The 16,414-nt window shown below is 65.2% G+C and overlaps 1 protein-coding gene across 13 annotated transcripts in view; it reads left to right on the forward strand.

Moving 5' to 3' along the window:
* RBFOX3 (RNA binding fox-1 homolog 3) overlaps positions 1–16,414 on the forward strand; it is a 321,834-nt gene that overhangs the window by 79,261 nt on the left and 226,159 nt on the right. For all 13 annotated transcript variants that reach the window (XM_089316674.1, XM_089316670.1, XM_089316665.1 and 10 more), the window contains exon 2: positions 3,202–3,323. The gene's annotated coding sequence lies outside the window, so the exon portion shown is untranslated. The remainder of the gene's footprint in view (positions 1–3,201; positions 3,324–16,414) is intronic.

A 16,414-nucleotide genomic window follows, 5' to 3' on the forward strand; every position in this document is an offset into this window, starting at 1 on the left:
ACCCACCCAGAGGCTCTTTCTCAGGCCCAGCCCCCGTCTGTTGCTCTGTAGTCCTGGGAGGGCGTTGGGCTTCTCCGTGGAGCCGGTGGGAGAAGCGGCAGCTCAGATGTGGGGCGAGGCCCTGCCCGCGGGTTCTCTGTGCCTCTCTCTGGTGCAGCGATGTCCGAGCACAGCAGCGTGGGTGGCAGCTGGGGTGCCGTTGACCCTGTCTCACGTCCAGGCCCTTGAAATGCGTCAGTGGGGAAGGGGGGTCTGTCTCTGGCCACACAGCCCGTGGGCTGGGAGGAGAGCTGTGGCCCACAGCTCCCACCTCTCGCTCCCTCTGCCCACTGTACAGCCTCCTTGAGGGGCGTCCCCCAGGCCGTCCCAGAGACGGGTGGAGAGCGTGGCCTGTTCCGAGGCACCTGGTCCAGGTTCCAGTCCTGTACCTGCAGGGCTGTGTCTGCCCAGAGGGGGCACCATCGTGGCATCCCACACACCTGCCCCACCTGTGAGCAGCAGGCCAGGTAGGGGGAGGCCCCTCCTCACCCTGTCCACCAGGACTGCTCTACGGTGCCCATCTCTCTTCCCATAGATAGAGCCACGTCCACATTTGGTTCCTGACGCACATGGGACTGTGATGTCCCCAGCCCACTGTGGTCCCTGGACGTCCAAGTGCACCTTCCTCTTGAGGGATCTGGGGAAAAATTCGAAATGTGTGCTCTGCACCGGGCCTCCCGTGCGGGGGCAGCTGAGTGAGAGGGGTCCCGGACGCCTGTCTTTTCTGGGGGCTTGCTGCGTTTGCTCTGCTGTGCAGAACGTGGAGGTCCTGCTGCCCAAGCCCACCCTGGGAGTCAGAGACCCTCCTGTGTGGACGCGGTGAGCGGGACCCTCCCAGGCCCCCGGGCGGTTGTCAGCAGAACCATGACTCCCCCCACGATGGGCTGCTTCTCCTCCTTCCCATCATGCACTGCACACTGAAGGCGGACCACCTACTGTGTGCCCACCGAATTCATCCTGGGCCCACCCCTGGGAGCCTACTCAGCGCTCACCCAGCACGCTGGACCCCACACTGGACCCCACGGGCCTCAGCAGTGATTCGGCAAACAGGCGTCCACACTTTGACCGGAATTGGTGTTTACCGCATTTGCCACTCGGTTCCTGCCTGCCTTGGGCCTTCTTCCTTCATTGTGCCTCTCCCTTCCTGGCACACCCCCACCCCTACTTCCGGCTTAGGCCCTGGAGCCCCAGACTTCTAGCTGGACACCATCAAGGCACCAGCTCCTTCTGCCTCCAGGGCCAGAGACCTGACAACCGCCGGTGGGACAATGGCCGTGGCACACGTGGCCTCTCCTGGGCCCCCGACCTGCCCAGGGTCCTCTGTGTCTCCTCTGCCTTGGGGGCGATGGGAGAGATGACCCCCTCTGCCATCCCCGCTGGGAGACTTTGGAGAGGAGGTGACACTGTGAGCTGAAGTGGGCACTCGGGAATCGAGTCCAGGCCCCAGAGAGCCTCCTGTCACCCCTGGAACCTCCAAGGCATCAGGAGAGACCCGTGGGTTGCAGGTGCCCCTGCCCCCTGGGCCACTGAGCCGGCGGGAACTCGGGGCTGGAGAGCGTGGCGCTGGGCTCAGGGGAGGCTGGACAGGCAGAGCCCTCAGCCGCTGGGTCCTCCTGCTTCCGAAGCCACAGTGGCAAAGTGCCCCCCTCCCCCGCACTCCCGGCCTTTCATGCCAGCTGCTGATGCTCAGGGCTGGGAGACGCCTGCCACCTCCTTCCTCTGCCCCCATCACTCCTCCACCTGGGCCCCCCGCCCAGCCGTCCTGCTCGCTGTGTTTCATCTGCTGAGCTAGGACCGGGTACTCCCGCCCCGCCCCGGCTGTTCCCGTGGGCAGCGGCCTCCTGCAGCCCAGGACCGGGTCAGTCCCTCCTATGCCACCATCAAGAAAAACAGGCATTCCCCAGCGTCTCTCTGGGGTTGGGGGCTACCTTGGGGTGCATTCCTGATACTTGGGATGGCGCTGATTTTAGGAAAAAAGCAACAGGTGGTAGTCTCACTGTTGTGGTCGCTGTTGAAAGCCCTGTTGTAAGATTTCTGGGGAGGGCCAGAGGGAGCCTTTCCATGGGTGCGTGGGGGGAGGCAGGCAGACCCAGCTTAGCCCTCCCTGGCTGTCCCCACCCCGTGGCTTGGCCCCAGAGCTGGTGTCTGTGGGCTGGCCGGAGCCGGTCTTGTCGGCCTGCTGCTGCACACGCTGTGTGGGCTGGTGTGAATGAAGACCCCCAAAGACTGTCGAGGCCCAGATACCGAACACCCCTCCTGGCCCCCACCAACAGATCCGGCGGGAGAGCCAGCCCCTCCGGCTTCCTGGGAAGTCCAGTGGGATGCGAGTCCATAAACGCAGGGCTTGAACAGGGGCGTGGAAGGGCGCTCATTCCTGCCCTGGTTCTGCCCTCGGGAAGTGCTGAGCGGGCCACACGTGCTCCAGGCATGTCCAGGGCACTGGGGGCTGGTGCAGACTCACAGAGGCACGAAGGCTGCCCTCACGAGGGCTTGTGTTCCAGGGAGGCAAGGCCAGGCCACAGGAAGGAGGGGCACACCCGCTCTCCCAGACGCCCTGAGTCCCGGGGGCGGCTTCCCAGGGATGCCGAGGGGTGGGGATTGGTTTGTGTAGGGTGCTCTGTTCGGCCACAGTCCTGTTGGTAGGGGAGGGAGGGAGGAGCCGTGACAAGGCACAGCGACTCCTGTGCAGTGGGCACAGAGATGGGGCGTGGGGAGGGAGGGGCAGCAGGAGCCCAGGGGGCTGCGGGGGTCCCGTGGACAGAGGATTTGGCTGCGAACGGGCAGCCCCACCGTGCGGCACTGCACTTTCTTAGTCGGTCTTCCAGACCCTGTGAGCGGTGGGCTCCCAGACACTGAGTTCACACAGCTTTGGGGCGGCTTCCTTCACGTGCAAGGGGACACGGCTGCGTGGAGGTGACCAGGACGGTGATGTTGTGACGCCTGTGGCTACGGGGTGGGCGGAGGGTGGCGGGTTCCAGCATGGACGCCGCAGGAGGCGTCGCTGGGGTGGGGTGCGGCGTGGAGGGTGCACCGCCTGGGGGGCTGTGTCTCCCGTGGGGCTCCCGGCGCTGGGGCTGTGTCTCCCGTGGGGCTCACGTGGCTGGCCGGCTTCCCTCTTCCGTTGGGTTTAGATCAACGCCAGGATGTCTTCTTTCCCTTCAGGTGGACGATCCGTCTCTGAGAACCTAGAGGTTCTGCGACACCCGCCCTGCCTCAGCCTCCTGCGCCCCGGGAGCTGCAGAGAGGACCCCCCGGGGCCAAGCACACGCCACCTCCAGCACCAGGTGGGTCGCCGCCCTTGCCGGCCCGCGTCTGTGTTTGTGACGGGCGCGTTTCGTCTCCACGGCAGCTGCAGGCGGGGGCACTCGGCGCGGGTCTCTGGTGTTCAGATCCTGGCGGCGAGCTGACTCGGAGAGTGTGCGGGGAGAATCGGGATGAGGAGCGAGCGGCCGCTGTCTGCCCTGAGCCCCCGCAGCCCGGCTGTGGGACTGAGGGCGGCCGGGGTGTGGGGTCTGCTCTCTGGCCAGCACGAGAGCCATGGGGGCGAGGGTCAGGGTCTCCTCCACTGCTCAGGTCGCCCTGCAGCCCGTGAGGGCCCTGAAGTCGGGATCAGGGGAGCAGGTGGGCGCCGGTAGCTCGGTTCTGCCCCTACCACTAGAGTCAGCGTCATACTCTGGGGATCAGGGAATGAACCCCAAGATTGCCTGCACTTCCAGTGCTGGCTGTGAGCCCCGGGGGCCACCCTCGGGCTTGGTCACGTGCTGGAACCCCACGCAGGACTCGCAGAGGTGCCATAGTGAGGGCCCCGGTTTTGTGGAAGCCTACAGCCCCCAGGTAGACGAGGTCGGTTAGGACCGGCTCTTCTGTGTCTCCACCACCCGTGAAACCCCCAGGCTCTGGGAGCCAGAGCTGTGTCCAGTCTCACTGCTTCGGGCCACGCGATTGGCTGGGTCCCTGTCCTCTCTCAGGTCCACGGTCTCTGGGGCAGCCGGAGGTCGGGTGTGGTCCAGGGGGCTCCTGATGAATCAGGGACACTCCTGGTCCTGGGGAAAGTTCCCGAAGTCACCTCCCTGAACCAGGGACAGCGTAGACGAACTGCTCGTCACATGGTCCTGGAGCGCAGGACACACTGCTCCCTGCTGGCAGCTGCACCGGGCAGGGGAGCGGTGGGGGTGGGGGAGACTTGAACCCTGGGCACAGGGGGCCACCCTTTCTGCACCAGGCAGGGGAGGGGTGGGGGTGGGGGAGACTCGAACCCTGGGCATGCATGGCCACCCTTTCTGCACCGAGCACACGGTGCCAGCGAGGGCCCCCAAAAGGGAGCAGGGCGCTGGCCGGTCCCCCAGGCCCTGCTAAAGACATCCCGTCCAGAGTGGGGGGGGCTGGACATCTCGGCGTGCCTGATGGCAGGGGGCTCTCGTCTCTGCGTCAGGGCTGGGTGTCCCCTCTTTCAATGGTTCCTTTTATGCCGTCGCTCAGTGGCTCCGAGTCCCTCTCTGGACTCAAAACTTGATGCTGACCCCATGCAGGGCACGCGCCCCCTTGGGTCATGCGTGCACTGTCCCTCGAACCCTGGGTGTCACCCAGGTGACGGCTGGCTCAGCTCTGCACGCTGCCTCTTCCGAGGACGCTGCGGGCTCAGTGTTCCCCACAAAAGGTGAATTCTTGGGGTCCTCAAGGCTGAAGTCACCACCCGACCGATGCCCTGACGTCTGGGGAATTCAGGGCTCTGCCGCCACCCCCTTCCACCTGCCGCTGCTCCCGTCCGCCCATTCGCTCTGCAGCCCCCTGCTGTTTCCCAAGGTGCACTGGGACATTGTGATGTGGGGGATGGGCGAGTGAGGGTCTTCCTCTTCCAGTGGGGCCAGGTCAAGGGGAGAAGCCCCAGAGGGAAGCCCCCAGAGCAAGAGTGGTGCAGGCCCATGTGCCCTGGATGTCTGAAGTCTTGTCTGGGCTTACGGCTGTCTCTTGGCAACTTGAGGAGGGCAGGTGCACACCCCTGGGGGGAGAGGCTTGGCACGAGGGTCAGTGGTCGGGGTGCCCGGCTCCTGGCCCCAGACAGGAGCTCCAGGGAGGGGCTCCAGACGCACCCTTGGGGGCGTGGCTCCTGTGGCCTAGAGGCAGGGACTGTCCCTCTGTCCCTAGGAGCTTCCTGGGCTGCTTCTAGGCCAGAGGTGGGGACGCCTGGCGGGGGGCGGAGCCTGCAAAGCGTCCACTCCCAAGGGTGGGGCTGGGCCGTTTGGTTTGCTGCGTGTGGCCGTGGTCACTGCTGGGGGCCTGAGGCGAGCAGGCGGGGCTGGAGGTGGTGGACGCTGTCTCGTCCCAGGCCATGCGCCAGCCCTGGTTTGTTTGTTCCGCCTGTCAATCGGACTCCGTCTCAGAGCTCATCCCGTGAGCGTGGGCTCAACTTGGATTTGAGTGTAGCACCAAGGCCAAGTCCTGACTGAGAGAGAGCGTGGCTGCAGGACCAGACTCGCCCGAGACGGCAGCGACCAAGCCTAGGGGGAGGGGACGGGCCGCCGGCTCTGTCACAGAAGCTCCCGGCTGGGCCGAGGCTGAGCGAGCCCGAGGAGGGCTCCTGTGGCGGGGCCCGTCCACCTTCCCTGGCCCCCATCCATCAATCACCGTGCGTGAGCGAGCTTCCGGCGCACCCATCACGCCTGTCTCCTGTCGGCTTGTCTTTAAGAGCTGTGGAGCCGGAGGGGAGGGCAGAGCGTGGCTGTCCCTGGGGACACCAGCAGCTGACGGGATGTTGCCCTCCTGCCCGGGAGGGGTCGTCGGGGTCGTCGGGGTCGGTGCAGGTGGGGCAGGAGCACCCGGAGGAGGGGCAGCCCTGGGGCCTCTTCCTTCTTCTCCTCCTGTATTTGATGTTTTAACCCCGATGTCTCTAGTTTGAGCCGGGCTTTGGAAACGGGGGTCCTGATCGGACGCCCGGGATCCCCTTCCGTTAAAGGAGCTTGGGGAGGCTGCGCACCTGCCACGAGCAAGCGCCGGCTCCGGGAGGTGCCACGTGCCAGAAGGAGACCTGGAGCACCCCAGCCGCTTCCGCCCCTCCTCCCCCTCCTCCTCCTCCGCCTCCTCCCCACCCCCACCCTGCGCCGTCTCTGTCTCTCCCTTGGCCTCACGCCCCGCCGAGTGGCCCTCATGCCTTGAGCTTCCTCTTCCAAGACCCCCGTCTGTCTCTGTGCACAGCTCTAGCCCCTTGGCCCTTTCTCTGTAGTTCTGGGAACCCCGTGCTGCCCACGGGGGTGCGGAGGCAGCCAGGGGATGTGGAGAGGCCACGCCCCCTCCCCTCCCAGGGGAGCTGTGCGGCTGGAATGCCCCTGGAGCGCCCCCTGGTGTTGGGGTGGCCTCCGAGAGCAGTGGCCCAGGCCTCAAAGACGTCTGTGACATTTGTCCGCTCGGCGCCCGGCGTCTCCCTGTTTGCCGTTGCTGTGTTTGCTGGTTGGAGGGTGAAGCTGCCTGTCGGCCCTGGTGTGACGCTTTTCTAAATAACAGAAACACAGGCCTGTATTTTTCCTCGGTGACTTGTGAGCCCGTGAGCGAGGCCCCCTAGGAGGCCCACGGTCACAGAGGGCACCGTCGGTGAGTCCCCGGGCCGTGCTCGGCGCCGGAGCTGTCCAATTAGAGCCCATTAGTCACTCGTGTGTTAAAGCATTAAGAACGATTAAGGGCGAAGAGCTCCCAGATGCAGCCGGGCTGGGGCTGGGGGGAGGACTCCGCAGGCTGCTCCCTGGTCCCGGTCCTCAGGCAGGAGTGGCGGGGGCCCACGGCCAGCTTGTAGGGGTGGGGTGCGGCCCCCAGGGCCCAGGGCGTTGGGTGCAGCACTTGGAGGACGAGGGGGTGAGCCAGGCTCAGACCCTCTGTGTCAGGGCCCCCTGGCTGCCAGCTGAGCGCCGCGGCCGGGGATGGTGCAAGCAGCTCACGGTCTCACGCAGCCCTGGAGGCCCCGAGTCCAAGGTCAGGGTGTTGGTGGGGCCTCGCCCCCTCCCCCAGACGCTGGCGTCCCTGGCTCGAGTGGCAGCTGTCCAGTCCCTGCCTCTGTTGTCATCACACAGCTTCCCGTGTCTGGCCGTCTCTGAGCCTTCCTCCACGTCGGTTCCACCTCCACTTCTCTGACGAGCACAGGGGTCAGTGGCGCGGGGCTGGGTGTCTCCATCTCGGCTTCATCTGTCCCCAGAGGCCCGATTTCCAGACAGGTCCTGGGGTTGGCTGGGAATGGCTCTTTTGGGGGGGACACAGATTCTTTTTTTCTTTTTTAAAGATTTATGTATTTACTTGAAAGGCAGTTACAGAGAGGCAGAGAGAGAGGTCTTCCATCCCCTGGTTCACTCCCCAAATGGCCACAATGGCCAGAGCTGTGCTGATCCGAAGCCAGGAGCCAGGAGCCTCTTCCAGGTCTCCCACGCAGGTGCAGGGGCCCAAAGCACTTGGGCCATCTTCTACTGCTTTCCCAGGCCACCGCAGGGAGCTGGATCAGAAGTGGAGCAGCCGGGACTTGAACCAGCACCCATATGGGATGGCGGCACTGCAGGCGGTGGCCTTACCCACTATGCCACAGCACCGGCCCCAGGACACAGATTCTCCTGGGCTACAGGGAGCCCGGCACCATGACCTCGACGTGGGCTCTGTGGCTCATCCCATGGCACGGATGTGGCCAAGGCTCGGGCTCTGGCGGGAGGAGATCCTGTTGGCCCCACTGTGGGGAGGGTCCTGGGGCCGGCCCGCTCTGGCCCCGACCTCCACGCCTCCCTTCCTCAGGGGCTGCCGCCCAGGTCCACGTGAAGGGCGGTGACGAGCGGAGATTTCTGTGGAACGGGAGGAAGTGCGCTCGAGTTGCAAGGTGGCACCCGGTGCTGCGGGCCTGGTGATTTTCCAGATTGTTCTGTGGGGGCAGAACAGGGAAGGGAAAACTTAGTTGGAAGCAGAGGCCGGGCGAGACAGGTTTGGCGTGTGCCGGGGTGTGCGCGCGCATGTGCCACGGCGTGCGTGCAGGAGGCCGAGGTGGGGCGGGAGCCGGAGCACGCACAGCTGGCGTCTCTGAGTGACGGCCGGGACAGCAGGAAGCTCTCGGGTGTGGCCTCGGTGAAGGTCCACGTGGCGGGAGGGCCGGGAGGCCACGTGAGGTCTGCGGGTTCCACAGAGATCCGAGATCCGCTCCCGGGCCGGATCTGGGGGCCCTCTGTGGCTCCGGCATCGGGCAGAGGTGGCAGAGTGACACGCATGTGCAGGCCCCGTGTGCCAGGGCCTCGTCCCAAGGCTTTCCAGGGTCCTCGTTAGTCCTCACCAGGCAGGGCTGGGCTCCCTGAGGCACCTGAGCCTTAGAATGGTGATGGGCACACGACTTCCGGAGTACTGGCGCCCCATGGCTCGGGCAGCGGCCCCCACCCAACCCCCCGTGGCTCAGGCAGCAGCCCCCACCCAAGCCCCCCGTGGCTCAGGGACAGCGGCCCCCACCCAAGTCCCCTGTGGCTCGGGGCAGTGACCCCCACCCAAGCCCCCCGTGGCTCAGGGACAGCGGCCCCCACCCAAGTCCCCCATGGCTCGGGGCAGTGACCCCCACCCAACCCCCCCGTGGCTCAGGGACAGTGGCCCCCACCCAAGCCCCCCGTGACTCAGGGACAGTGGCCCCCACCCAACCCCCCGGCTCGGGGCAGTGGAACTCATTCGGGACGTACCGCTCGTGTTGACCGGGGTCAGGGCTTCTCAACGTGAGGTTGTGGGTCCGGCGCTGGCTGGGAGCTGCGGCCGCCGGGCTCCACGTCGGGTACAGAATTCTGGAATCTGTCACGGCCGCCTGACGGCGCAGCTGCAGGTCTGCTGTCTTGGGAGAAGTCAAGCTGTAATGCGGCGTGTGGCTTTTATTCCGTTTGCTGGCCATTCCTTTCTTTATGGCTTTAAACAGTAAACCAAAGCCTGGTCTGCCAGGAATTGGGAACGAAGCCGCGGGCCCTTTGCCAGAGCTGCTGGGGTGGGGTGGGGGGCTGGGGTAGGATCACGCCGCCCGCCGTGTTCTAGTAAGTTCTGTGGTCCCCCGGTCACAGGCGATGTCCCAGCTGGAGAGTGTGGTGCGGGGCTGTGAGGGGCGTGACGGTGCCCGTGTCTGCTCAGGGTTCTTGACGTGGCAGAAGTGGCCGGAAGTGCTTTCCCTGGGGCTAGCGTGGAGGCCAGGGTGACGCTGCTGGTGATGTCCGTGGCCCTTGTTGGAGCGTGGGCTCAGGTCCCGGCTGCTCCTCTTCCGATGCAGCTCCCGCTAACGCGCCTGGGAAGGCAGCGGAGGACGGGCCAGGTGCTTGGGCCCCAGCATCCAGGTGGGAGACCCGGATGGAGTTCCTGGCTCCTGGTTTCAGCCTGGCCCAGCCCTGGCTGGAGAACGAACCCGTGAGTCTACCTGTGTGTCTCTCTGCCTTTGAAATAGATAATAAATCTTTTTTTTAAACACATACACTGGTTTTCTTGCACCTCTGGAGGCTGGCCCGGCTCCTCAGCCTCTGGACACCGCGTCTCCCTGAGAAGCCTTGTGTTTGCTTCCCTGCGCCGTGGTGCCGGCTGCCGACGCCCGTGCCCTCGGCCACCAACACGAGTAGCCCTCGCCCAGGGATGCCCAGATGCTGCGTGTGAATGTTGTCTCGTTTGCCAGCTGCAGTGTCCTTGTGGTCATTGTTCTAGACCGTTCTGGCGCTCACACAGTTCCCAAGGCGAGGTCACGGTGGTGGCTGAACTAGTCGGCATTTTGTGCCGCCCTTTGTGCTCTTGGAAGAAGATTTTTATTTTTAAAATATTTTATTTATTTATTTGAGAGGCAGAGTCACAGAGGGAGAGAGAGAGAGAGAGAAAGAGAGAGAGAGAGAGAGAGAGGTCTTCCAGCCACTGGTTCACTCCCCAAATGCCCGCAACGGCCGGAGCTGGGCCGATCCATAGCCAGGAACTGGGAGCTTCCTCTGGGTCTCCCACACGGGTGCAGGGGCCCAAGGACCTGGGCGTCTTCTACTGCTTTCCCAGGCCACAGCAGAGAGCTGGATCGGAAGAGGAGCAGCCGGGACTCAACCCAGCGCCCACACGGGATGCTGGCGCGCAGGTGGAAGTGTAGCCCACTGCGCCACTCGTCGGCCCCAGAACCTGCGCCTCTCACTTCCCAGTGGAAACCCTGAGCACAGAGCTCTGGCCGGTGCCCGTGACGTCACTGCTTCGCGGGAGCTGAGTGACAGGCGGACAGTTCCTCCGGTCCTTCCTGGCCGCCGGTACCAGGGCCCACGGTGTGACTCCCGGACACGGGTGGGAAGCCCCCTCTGTCCACGGAGAAGTGAATCCCGCTGAGCTCTCTTCTACTGGACAGAAAGGTGCCGTGGCTTGCGTGGCTGTATGTCCTGTGGCCTCGCACACTGGTGCAGCGCCGACACGTGGTAGGATATGTCCCCGCCAAGGACGGCAGAGCGGCACCCAGCATTTCGCTGGAGGTGGGAGCTTCCCCCGAAGACCCCCACGGGGGGGAGCGTGAAGTGGTTCCCTGGAGGGGACCCCACGTAAGCGCGACATGCCTTGATGCCATATTTGTGGCTTTTAAAACCCACGCACATCTGGCGTGGACTCCATCTCCTCTGGTTGCGGCAGAGCCCTGAGGCCTCCCCAGATGGCACGGGCTGAATCAGCTGTCAGAGAAGCCGGCATGGGCGAGGCCGTGGCCCAGCCACCCTCACCGCCTGGCGTCCTTGAGGGGGAGCGGCGGTGGGCCCGGCTTCCCTGGCGGGAGGAGCGCTGGGTAGGGCAGTCGGGAAGGGACCTCACGGCCATCCCCCTGTGGGATTTCCTGAGCCTCTGCTGCTGGGGCGTCTCCCTAGCCTGGAGCTGGGTGGCCCAGAGCAGACGGTGGTGCCCAGAGCAGCCGCGCCACCCGCTCCGGCCGTCCAGTTCTGCTGGGCACCGCTCCCTCTGCCACTCTGCCTCCCTGGGAGGTTGTCATGGTGTCAGGTGCACACGTGCGGCGGCTTCCTGGGGGAGGGGGAACTTGGAGCCCCGCCTCCTGGCTCTGCAGCCCTCACAGAGCCCCCTGCCCACCCTCTGGGACAGGGAGCAGGCCGGTGCTGTGGGTAGAGCTGGCAGGGGGGACAGATGTAGCCCCTCGCCTAGGAGGTCCCTCGCTGGGCTCCACACTGATCCCGGGACACCCTGGGAAGCGTGTGTCAGGGGAGGGGCCACAGCTCGGCTACGCCCCTCAGAGGGCCGAGGGCCTGGCCCCTCCCTGCCGGTTCCCCTGGCTCGCCTCTTTCAATCCTGCCGGGGGTCCTCAGGGTGAAGGGCCCCCAGGAGCCTGCTGGGAAGGAATCTGCTCCCTGGGCTCCCAGGTCCAGCTGTGTCCAGCTGTGTCCAGCCGTGTCCAGTGGACGCAAGGTGGCACCTGCCGTGCAGTCAGATGCAGCTGGTGGCTCATCCATGGTGGGCACGGGCAGCAGAGACAGCTGGGACCCAGGCTGCCCCTTGCCTGCCCACGAGGTGCGACAGAGGCCAGACCCTCCACAGCCGGACATGTCGGCTCTCAGGCCCAGGACGTGGAGTGGGGTGCTGCACTGTGAGGGGAGAGGAGGTGGGCGTGGACTGAACCAGGGCCTGCCCAGGACAGACGTCAGAGACCCGGTGCCCAGAGGAAAGTGGCCAGCCTGGGCTTGAGGCCCTTTGGCCGTCAGAGTGGCTGTGGCCCTGGTCTGAGCTTTCTGAGATGTGCCCTACGGGATAACAGAGGGTGTTTGCCATGTCCGCCTCTCTCCACATCCCCCGTCTGCGCCCCCATCCGTCCGTCCATCACCTGTCTACCTGTCTGCGCCTCCATCCGTCCATCAATGTCCACCTGTCTGCGCCTCCATCTGTCCGTCCATCACCTGTCCACCTGTCTGCGCCTCCATCCGCCGGTCACCTGTCCACCTGTCTGCACCTCTATCCATCCATCCATCATTGTCCACCTGTCTGTGCCTCCATCCGTCCATCATTGTCTCCACCCATCACCTGTCCCCTTGTCTGTGCCTCCATCTGTCCATCAATGTCCACCTGTCTGCGCCTCCATCCGTCCGTCCATCACCTGTCCACCTGTCTGCACCTCCATCTGTCCATCAATGTCCACCTGTCTGCACCTCCATCTGTCCATCAATGTCCACCTGTCTGTGCCTCCATCTGTCCATCAATGTCCACCTGTCTGCGCCTCCATCCGTCTGTCCATCACCTGTCCACCTGTCTGCGCCTCCATCCGTCCGTCCATCATTGTCCACCTGTCTGTGCCTCTATCCATCCATCATTGTCTCCACCCATCACCTGTCATCTGTCTCCACCTTCACGTATATATTCTTTCTCTAGTGTCTATCATATTTCCTGGAAGTCTTCAAAAAGTTCATGGAAGATGTGTACTATGAAAAAGCTCTGAATTTTCAAAATCTTTTTGCAGCAAAGTAAACTTCCAATTGTTTTCCACAAACCTTTTGAAATATCTGTCTACCTACCCCTGCACCTGCGTACAGGTGTCCGTCCGTCGTCGTTGTCCATGCACCTGTTCCCCTCCCCCGAGCCCTTGATTTCTGTCCTTATCTGGGACACTTCGGCCTTCTTGGTCTCCCGGGCTGTGGGGTTCGGGGTGGGAACGGCAGGCGCTCAGGGCCGCGTCTCCTGTGCCGCACAGTTTCCCGCTTCGCCGGGGCCTCCCTCAGGGCCGAGCAGACAAAGCCCCGTGGCAGCAGGGCTGTGAGGGAAGTGGAAGGGGGAGGCCCCGTCCTGCAGGTCCCTGTGCCGGGCCCCTCGCTGGGGAGGCAGAGCCGGTTCTGGCAGAGTGCGAGCCCAGGGCTGAGCGACTCGCCCGGCCGGAGCGGGGGTGGCCGCTGACGGTGGCAGGTGTCGCCGCCAGCCGTCAGGAAGCGGCGGTCAGGCACAGGCACAGGCACATGGCTGAGACGTGCTTCGAAGACACGCGTGGCCTGGGCCCCTGGCATACATGCATGCACCTGGCACCAGGAGCGGGGATCTCCTGCAAAGATTAAAACCCAAAGAGGCTGGGTTAGCGTGCGCGCCTTCTCTCCTCCTGCCCCTCCCCGACCCCTGCCCACGCGCTGCCGTCCCCACGTGTGGGGCCTGTGCCAGCCTCTCTTAACGATGTGCCTGTGACAGTGCTGGCTGTGGTCTCACACGCGTGTGCGCTCTGCATGTGCATGGCGTGTGTCACACGTGAGCATACAAGAGCCCTGTCTAGGCTTTGCCGACGCAACACCACTGCTGACATTGCAGTCGGTGACTCGCTGGGAGGCTGTCGCCCGAGACTCCGCGTCCGGGAGCCTCCCTCCCGTGGGGGTCACGCGGGACCCCCCACGCCTCGTGGCCCGCGCCGTGGCTTCCCGTGGAAACACCTCCTCCGGTCCTCCCAGGCTGCCACTCACCCCAGCCGCCAGGCCCCATAGCAACCAAGGCTGGTAACGGCACCTGGTGCCTGGGAGGAAAATTAGCGCCATCCTTTTCTTGTGGGGAGGGTGCGCTCGGGAAACTCTGCTCTCATTGCATAACAGGCTGGTATTTCGAGCTCCCTGTCTGGAAGCACGGAGCCCCTGGGTTGCCCACGTGAGCCCCCGGCACTCATGGCACCTGCCTGTGCCCTGCAGAGGGGACAAAGCTTGTCTGGGGGCAGCTGCGGGGGGCGGTGCCCCTCGCCCATGACAACCCGCTCCCCGAGTGTCGCAGGGCCATCCGAGTCCCAGGACAGCAGGGTCTGGGGAAGCTGTGAGGCTGTTCGGAGACGGGGACACGGGCCCAGGATGCGGGGATGGAGGAGGTCGCGAGGGTGTCTGTGCCACTGGACGCATTGGGGTGGAAGCCGCGTGACCCAGCGGACACGGCGCTGCCCAGGGTCCCTGTGCAGACCCTCGGCGCAGAGGGCGGCCCTGAGGCGGGGCGGGGAGCAGACCCCCAGCTGACCCTGGGAGATGCATGGACACCCAGAACCTCTGCTCAGAGACAGGACACGAGGCCGGCCCCTGACCCAGGTGGGGGAGGAGGAGCTGTTTCACAGAAGTGCTGGGAGAGACAGCAGGCAAGGGAGGCGCCCTGTTTGGGTGACCGGTGACCACAGGTCCACTTGCAGGGCCGGGGCTGGAGCCAGGCTGCCCACTGAGGGCTGCCCGACCTCCTCCTGGCCCGGCCGTGGGCGCCGGGCTCTGGGCTGAGCCCGTGTGGCCGAGGCGGTGTTCAGGCTGGTTAACATGCGGGCAGGGTTGCTCTTGGAGAATTTCAGATTTTTTAGGGTGTGTGCTTGCATGTGAATGTGGGTAGGTGCTGTCCTGGTTGATGGCAATTAGCATTTTCTAACGGGAGCAGATGTTCCGACTGCCGGGAGGCTGGGACCCGCCGCCCACGCGGCCATCTGTTGTGCTGGGCAGGGCCGGGGGAGGCGGCGGGCCCGCGGCCCTGCAGCGCTCGCTGGGCTGTTCTTACCGGGATGGTGCGAGATCGTTTCTGGAGGGAAGAAAAAAATAATAATAAAGATGTTTTCAGGGTTATAAATAGTTGGTGCTGTTTATTATGGGATGCATGGCGCTTCTCCCTGACGAGCGGCCCCGTGTCTCTGTGGCAGGAACAAAGGCAGAGCTGGGTGGAACGCACAGCGCCGGCTCCCGTGCCTGCCAGGGCCGCCCTCCCTGCACCGCTCGGAGGGGGCGGGGCAGAGGGAAGCCAGGGCTCGGCTGGAGGCTCGCCCCCCGACTCCCACCCGGGAAGGAAGGCCGCGATCCCCGAGGGAGGCTGTGGGGGCTGCGTGACATTCCCGGGCCCTGCTCTCACGGGGCAGAGCCCCACGTCCCACTCCTGGGAAGCTGGGTTAGCCCACGTCCGGCCACAACGAGTGCAGGATAACTCGCACCTGGGGCCAGTGCATGCCCGCGCGTCCTGTGTCCTCATGGCGGGCCTGCCTGCTCCAGGGGCTGCCCAGGCCTCGGCGTGTGCGGTGCCCACCTCTGCCTGCCTCTCGCTTCTCTCCCGGCCTCTGGTGGGGACGTGAACCCGTCTTCTCCCGTCCTTGGTCTCTGAGAGCGTTGCAGTCTGCTGTGGCATAGTTGCTGCCTCCCGGTGTGCGCGGCTCCCCGGTGCCTCGGGCAGGCAGACGTCCACGGGGACCCCGTCGCCTGTCCTTTCTTCTGGGCAGAGGTACGTGGCGCCCTCAGGCCCACGCGGCGTCTGGGCCCGGGCTCCATTTTGCTGGCACTTTGCCCACGCCGAGGCTTTTGGGAGAGTGGTGCATGGAGCAGGTGCAAAGGTGTCCCCGGGCCCAGTGTCCCCCCTTTTCCCGGCCACAGTTCACGTCCCCCAGGACACGGCACAGGGGTTTGCCTTCCGTGGTGGGATGTCTGGAGGGGCAGACGTGGAGCCGCCCCTTGATGGAGAAGGGGTGCGGTTCCGAGTCGGGCCCGTGGAAGATCTCACCACAGAACACGAGGAGCCCCTGACCCGTCTTCCCACCGGGGTTTCCTGGTCGGCATCCGGCAGGGCAGCAGTCGGATCCCCCTAGCAGCCGGGGCCAGGGCCAGCGCTGAGGCCAGGAGGAACCGGGACAGCAGTGGCTGTGGCCCCGGCTGTGTCCATCCGTGTGCACGCGCACAGCCCCTGAGCCACTCCTCGTTCAGTGCCCTCACAGCACCCTCGCCTGTTTGGCCCAGGTCTTCTCCCCTCCCCCAGCGGACCCCTCACCAGGAGCTGCCCCCGCCCCCCGCCCTGGCACCCACTCCCTTCCCCTTGTCTCTGGCTTTACTGTTCTGTACATTTCATGTGAACCGGTCACGTCTGGCCCGGTGCAGCCTCTGTGGCTTAGCCGGTCGTCCCCCTTCAAACCTGTGTGACGTCCCTTCTTAGGGGCCCCCTTTGGTTTCTCTCTGTTGATGGCCGGCCGCGGGGGCCGGTGCTTGAGGGCAGGTCCAGGGTCTCGCGCTGTGCTGTGGCATCGGGAGTGGTGGTGTCGCCCGGTCCCCATCCTCCCACCGCGGGACCTCCCTCCCCGCTCCATGACCCAGCCCTGCACCACCTCAGGGGGCAGGTCCCAGACTGCGCTGTGCTGGGGGCCCGGTCAGCCTGCGGGGCGCGGCCAGTGCCGGGTGCGGTTTGGAGCTCTCTGGGACCCCTGGGGGCGGGGCGGTGGACGTGACCTCCGCAGGAACACAGAGCGCCCCGTGACTCCGATCCCCCTCCTGCAGCCCCCCAGCCTGAACGCCATCGGCTCCTGGGGTCCCCTTCCTCTCCACCTCGTGTGGCCGCTCCTCTCTTGTCCAGGCCGTCTGACTGTTCCAGGACCCTTCCCGCAGACGCAGGTGGACTGGCCTTGGGGCGAGTGGAGGACTGAGCCTAAGTGTGCAGCAGCCCCCAC

Source organism: Oryctolagus cuniculus, chromosome 17, assembly GCF_051225735.1.
Source record: "Oryctolagus cuniculus isolate XC-2025 breed Fujian yellow rabbit chromosome 17, ASM5122573v1, whole genome shotgun sequence".
Classification (NCBI taxonomy): domain Eukaryota; kingdom Metazoa; phylum Chordata; class Mammalia; order Lagomorpha; family Leporidae; genus Oryctolagus; species Oryctolagus cuniculus.